Source organism: Rosa chinensis, chromosome 7 (assembly GCF_002994745.2).
Source record: "Rosa chinensis cultivar Old Blush chromosome 7, RchiOBHm-V2, whole genome shotgun sequence".
Classification (NCBI taxonomy): domain Eukaryota; kingdom Viridiplantae; phylum Streptophyta; class Magnoliopsida; order Rosales; family Rosaceae; genus Rosa; species Rosa chinensis.
The window spans coordinates 20,813,592-20,819,949 of NC_037094.1; the positions used below are offsets into that span (position 1 = coordinate 20,813,592).

The window sequence follows — 6,358 nt, forward strand, 5'->3', positions numbered from 1 at the left end:
AGCACTTCTAAAACGGTGTCAGAAATATTCACGGTGGACCACACAGCCTCCTGGATGGACCCAATCTTAAAGTACATGGTGGATGGTCTAGCACCGGATGATAAGGTCGAGGCCAGGAGACTCCAGCTAAGGTCAGCTCGATACACGATTATGAACGGAAAATTATACAGAAGAGGTCATTGCTTCCCCAACCTGAAGTGTGTAACACCGGAGGACAGTCACAAAATAATAAAGGACATACACGCTGGTGTATGCGGTAACCATGCTGGAGCCCGGTCTCTTGCACACAAGACCCTAAAGGTTGGATATTTCTGGCCAACCATGTCGGTCCTAGCTCAAACAATATCTAGTTCTTGCCACAAGTGCCAAATCTATGCAAATATCCCAAGGGCACTGCCTATTGCCCTTTCCATCCTCCTTGCACCTTGGCCATTCTGCCAGTGGGGCCTGGACCTAATCGGTAAACTTCCCACAGCAGTGGGACAATTCAAATACGCCATTGTCGCTGTAGACTACCAAACAAAGTGGGTAGAAGCAGAACATCTCGTCGCTATCACCACGGAAAAGGTCAAAAACTTCCTGTGGAAGAACATCTACTGCAAGTTTGAAGTCCCGGACACCATAGTCACGGACAATGGTACCCAGTTTGACAATGATGAGTTGAAGGCTTACACCGAAAACTTAGGCACTAGAATCCACTATGCATCCCCTGCTCACCCCCAGACCAATGGTCAAGTCGTGGCTGTCAACAAGATAATTAAGAAGATACTGAAGAAGAAGCTCGATGAAGCCAAGTGTCTTTGGGCTGCTAAACTCCCGGAGGTGTTGTGGGCTATCAGGACCATGGCAACGGAGGCCACCGGGGAAACCCCTTTCTGCATGGCTTTCGGATCTGAAGCAGTTCTCCCCAGTGAAACACAAATCCAGAGTCCTAGGATCGAATACTTTAATGCAGGTACCAACTCAGAGGGCCTACAGCTCGATGCTGATTTACTCGAGGAACGAAGGGATGTGGCACACATGCATAACTTGGCAAACAAGCAGAGGATAACTTGTTATTATGATGCCAAGGTACAATCCCGGACATTGAAGTTGGGGGACTGGGTCATGAAGCAGGTCTACCCAGAGCCCCACGGGCTGGATCCATCCTGGATAGGCCCTTACAAGATCATCGAAGAGGTAGGCCCCGCAACCTTTTACATCCGGGACACGGACGGAGTCGTTTCCCTGCATCCATGGAATACCCAGCGCCTACGGTACTATTACAAGTAGCTCCCGGAGCATCTTGTCCTAGCTTTTGCTTTTTGACCATACAGCTATGGCAAGCTACCCATCGGGTACTTATTCTGTATTAACCACCATGTGGTACTTGAATGGAAAAATGAATTATTCAGACCATTTCTAGCACTTTTTTACCTACACCGGGCATTCCCGGACATAGCTATTGTCAGTTACTCTATTCCAGTAATAAGTGATGCAAGTAAATGCTCAAGGCAAGGTATAAAATCCTAGAAATTTTAATTCCTTTCCAATTCCCATTCAAGTTCAAAAAATTTCCATTCACAAAAACCCGAACTACCAGGCAAAGTAATTAAGCCATTGTTCAAAGCAAGGATAATTTCTACTAAAAAAAAAAAGTGATGGTTATATAAATCTATTCCCTAAGGACTACTGCTCGCGGCGGTAATCTGGGATCCACAGGCACCAAACTTGGCTGCCGCCTCCTGGTCTTTCTTCTTCTTCTTCTCAAGAAGTCCCCACCTGAATTTGGTTTCATCTAGGTACCCGACTGCCACCCACTCCTTGAACTTCATGATCACGGCCTTGTCTTGAGCAGCAGCTAACATATCAATAAGCTGTTGGGAGCCCTTGTACTCCTCCACGGCCTCGTGCCTCTCCACAGGAAGGCGCTCCTCCAGATGATCTGCCCTCGCCTTCCATGACTTGGCAGATTCTGCAGCTTCTTTTTCAGAGTCCCGGGCACTCTTCACCTCATCCCTCGCCTCACACATTTCGCCCTCAAGCTCCGCGATTCGTTGCTTCGCCGCATCCAGCTTGGTAACCATCGGAGTCAAGGACTTAATCTTCTCTTTCAAGGACTCTCGCTCCTTCTCCAGCTTGGCCTTCTCCCCATGCAGATACTTCACCTGCCCGGAGAGACTGCTAACCTCCTCCTTCAGGTGCGTATCTTCCTCACTGGCATCAATCGCGTACACATTGAAAAGTGCCTGCAAACATACCGTTAGCAACACCGTAAAAAGTTGTTAGACAAGGGTAAAGCAGTCCCATACTCGCATCATTGACTCCCTAGCAAGGCGACGATTCTCTTGCGGGGTATTGTCTCTGGCTCGCACCCGATCGAGGTCTATATCCTTCAGGTCGGCGAGCATGGACCGCACGAACTTTTCATCAGCAACCCTGTACTCGCTCAACAGTTGTTTAATGGGCTTCTTGGGGATTACCGGTATGGCAGGAGACAACATGCCAAGAGAGAGCGGCGACTCTGGTCCCGGATGATTTTTGTTCTACCTCTTCGTCACAGATTCTTTGACATCCCGACCGGTATAGGTCACCTCCTGCTTATCCTCGCTTCGGTGCCGGTGTCTATGTGATTTCTTCTTCTCACCTGGAAGCAAGACTTCATTGCTTCCAGCGGACCGAGAAGAGAGAGATACAGAGACCGGTACCTTTTTCCTTCCGGGATCAGCTATGGTGACAACATTCCTGACAGAAGGCTGCTCGACTTGGGTCACGGGAGCATCAGGGTCAGGCTCCCCGTATCCTCCATCAGTGATCTCCAGTAAGGTTTCTTCAACGGAGCTACCCGTAGCCCTCGACTCCAGGTCGACTTCAATATGAAGGGCGTCTTCTCCCTGGCTCATCAACATGTCCATCAACTGGTTGTCGTCCATTCTGTCGTCCTCCTTACCTTTCCGGGGCTTCCTTTTCGGCGCTTTCACTACAATCAATTCGAAAGTCAGTCACTAAAGTAAAAAGGAAACGATGACATACACATACACATATTAACAGAAATATAAGCCTCACCAGGGAGTCTCCCTAGCCCTAGCCTATCAAGTATGGAGTACCGGATGAATCTATAAGAGTTTCTCTCCTCCTCACTCCAAACAGCGTATACCCGGGCTATCATTTTCCTTTCCAACTCGGATAATGATGTAACAACCCGAAATTTTAATTATATATTAGATCGTGTGATAATATTTTCTTTACTAGCTTGTGTGTGTGTGTGTGTTCGAGAAGTCTATTACCTATTACATGTAGATTTGTGAGGAAGCTAGTTTTACTCAATTGGATTAAACATTTTCGGATGAGACCTTATAAACCCAATCAATGAATCTCTTATTAGTCATTGTTCGTATCCAAGTGTGAGTAAGTATTCTATTTGGGTGATTATGCAAAGTTAGGAATTATAGGTGTTGTTGAACCTGTAGACTAAGCTAGCTAGTAGCTTGAGGTGGCATCACTCAATTTATAGCTCAAGCTCTATTTATCCATCATTAAAACTTCTAGTCTATTGCTATCACATGGATATCCCCATATTGTAGAAATAAAGCTTATTTTCTTCCTATATGTTTTTATATATAACCTTGGTCATTAAGTTATAAAGGGATAAGAGTTTTCATACCTATCTCTGCAATACTTACTGATGAAGGTTTCTATTAAGAGATAGGATTGTACAAGTATATCTATTGAATGTTTAGTGATTAAGTCATTAAGTGATAGGTATGGACAAACACATCTATATGCAGATTTTATTGTTTTGCTTGATGCCCAAGAACCTAACTAGTATAAATAGCAGCTATCTACTTGATTCTTTTACACATTACAATGAGAGCAATAGGAAAACAGAACGTGAGTGAGGGAGATAGAGAGAAAGGAGTAGGATAGAAAGAAAGAAATAAACAAAAGGAAAGGAAACAAAAGGAAAGAGACACTGGGAGAAAGAAAAAGATATGTGAGAATGAAAATAGAGAGGGAAGAAGAGAAAAGGAAAGGGGTAGAAGAAAGAGAAGGGAAGGCATGATTACAAAGATTAGTTTTGGAGAATTAGATTTGGGATTCAAAGAAGGCAAGCATAGAAGCAGATTAAGATGATAAGAAACTTGGTTTTCTTAAGGTGGGTGTCCTGAGTAAATTCTTAGGTTGCTTTTTAGGTTAGATTTCTTATTTTGTCTTAACAACAAGAGGTTAGAGTGATCAAAGAACCTATATGCATCAGTTTAACAATCTTAGACTGAGTAGTAACCTCAAACATTAGTTTGTAGGCATTGGAGAAAGCTAGAACAAGTTTCTGCATTATAATCATTTAGTTAATTTTGAGCAACCATATCCTTTGATCTAGACTTTCATTTTAGAAACCATTTGCATGTGTTGAAAGCTTATAATGTAAGCTTGATATCTGTACAGTTTCATACAATTTCATGTAAGATTCAGTGGTTAATTTTGAGGCTAAAAACAGAGGTCTGCAATCTGTTGTTTTCGACACAGTTTTCTTTTTACTAAAAACTGTACACTTCGGCTGGGTATTTGAAGTTGGTGTCTTCATGAAAGTTTCAGTAGACATCTCAAAGATCATTTCAGAATTGAAATCTCATGAAAAAGACTTTTCTAGAGTAAGTTATGATTTTTTGAAGCTGAGGGTCTGCATCAGGAAATTCTGCAATTTTCATTATGTTTCTGTTTGTTCCATTTCGTTTCAATAGGTTCCTTTATTCAAACTTGTTTAGGTCGACTACAAACTGAACATATATAGAGATTCTTTTTTTAACCAAAACATGTAACGCCCTTTAACATGTAACGCCCTTTACTGAATTCATATGAGATACTTATGTCATTGTGAAATCAGTTTTCCTTCACAATAAATCTGCAAGATGTTTTGGTTAGTTATTTAGTACTTCAAGTGAAATCCAAAATGGCCTGAGATTTTAGGTACCATTTTCTTAAGACATAAGCTCGATATTGAAGTATGTTTCTAAGGCAGAATCATAGCTTTGTGTTTAGAATAAATTATGTGCTTATGCATAGGAAATGTGAATTGTACTTTGATATTTACTTTTTATGCAGGAACATGTATCTATACAATAGCTTGAAATCCAGGTAGGGGATCTGGGAACCTCTACTCAATTGTATTGTATGCATATATGTTGCTTGACATGTTTGTTGTGGAATGAATGAATATTTGATGCAATTACATTGCGAAGTATATGTTATCAATTGATGCATCATCCATTGAGTACATATGAAGTATAAGGGTGGTGATGGTGATATGTGTAATGTTATCGATATAAGAAAGTTTGAAATTTATCTTTTGCATAGTTGAGTCCATAACCTCAGCAAGTACCAGATCCCAAGTATGCCCATTGTTAATGCGCAATTAGTATAGGATTGAAAGGGTAATTCGGGACTGGCGAAAGGGGCATGGACAAGATGACTAGCAAAACAGGGTTAGGGGGATTGATTTTGGGTGGGGGTTAGTTCATATAGTTGAGTACTCTGAGTCACCTTCGTGGTAAAATACATGGTATGGGACATGTAGGCTCAGTTTATTCTGCTGTGTGAATTATCGGGAATAGAACATGCATTCATGCATACCATATGATGATTGTTTGGTTATCTTTTGTGTGAAGAGAAATAGCTCCCTACTGAGCCACAGGTTGAGCTCACCCCTTAACAGTCTTGCAGGTTATTAAACACAAGAACTATGAAGATTAGTGATCGAAAGCAATTAGAATTAGTTGGAGTTTTGTATATGTAAGATCATTATTCAGGAAGTGAGTACTCTTAGTGATCTTGAGTTGGATTTATCCTTATACCGAAATGATAAGTCAATTCCATTATCAAAGTGTCGATTTTATTTTTTTTCTATTAGTTTATTTTTATTTTTACTCACACCTCGGATTTCGGGAAATATTTTTAAAAAAAATTTGACCCGGGTTCGGGACGTGACAAATGAATAGGCCTGGTCCCTGATAGCTTGGAAAGTACCGGTTAGGTGCCACTTCTTATTCTTAATTTGCCGCCGTCCTCCAGCAAGAAATACTTTATTCCTCCATCTTTTGCTCATAGAGGTAGGCATATTGGTAACCAAGGGCTTGTAGTCCCCTGGCCGCAAACGTCACGGTACCTATACACGATTGCTTCCTTGAGTACAGAACCCTGTGTACCGCGCAGAATTCATTTATGAAAGGCCACCCTTGCTGGCACAAGTCCCACATCGCCATCATACTAAATATTTGTCGAACTGCATTCAGAGTCAACTGCCCCGGTGACAGGTTTAGCATCCACAAAAGATATTGTAGGCACCGGGGCAGCGGTAGCGATAGCCCTTGGTGGAGCTGGT

General features: G+C 42.2%; 1 long non-coding RNA gene across 2 annotated transcripts; it reads left to right on the forward strand.

Annotated features, from left to right (window-relative positions):
• The first annotated feature begins 3,929 nt into the window (after nucleotides 1-3,929).
• On the forward strand, nucleotides 3,930-5,931 carry LOC121050814. Of its 2 annotated transcripts, XR_005804048.1 has the most exons (3): nucleotides 3,930-4,135; nucleotides 5,083-5,115; nucleotides 5,693-5,931. It is a non-coding gene; the product is annotated as an uncharacterized LOC121050814 (long non-coding RNA). The 2 variants fall into 2 exon arrangements; XR_005804049.1 differs by lacking the exon at nucleotides 5,083-5,115.
• Nucleotides 5,932-6,358: the final 427 nt, after the last annotated feature.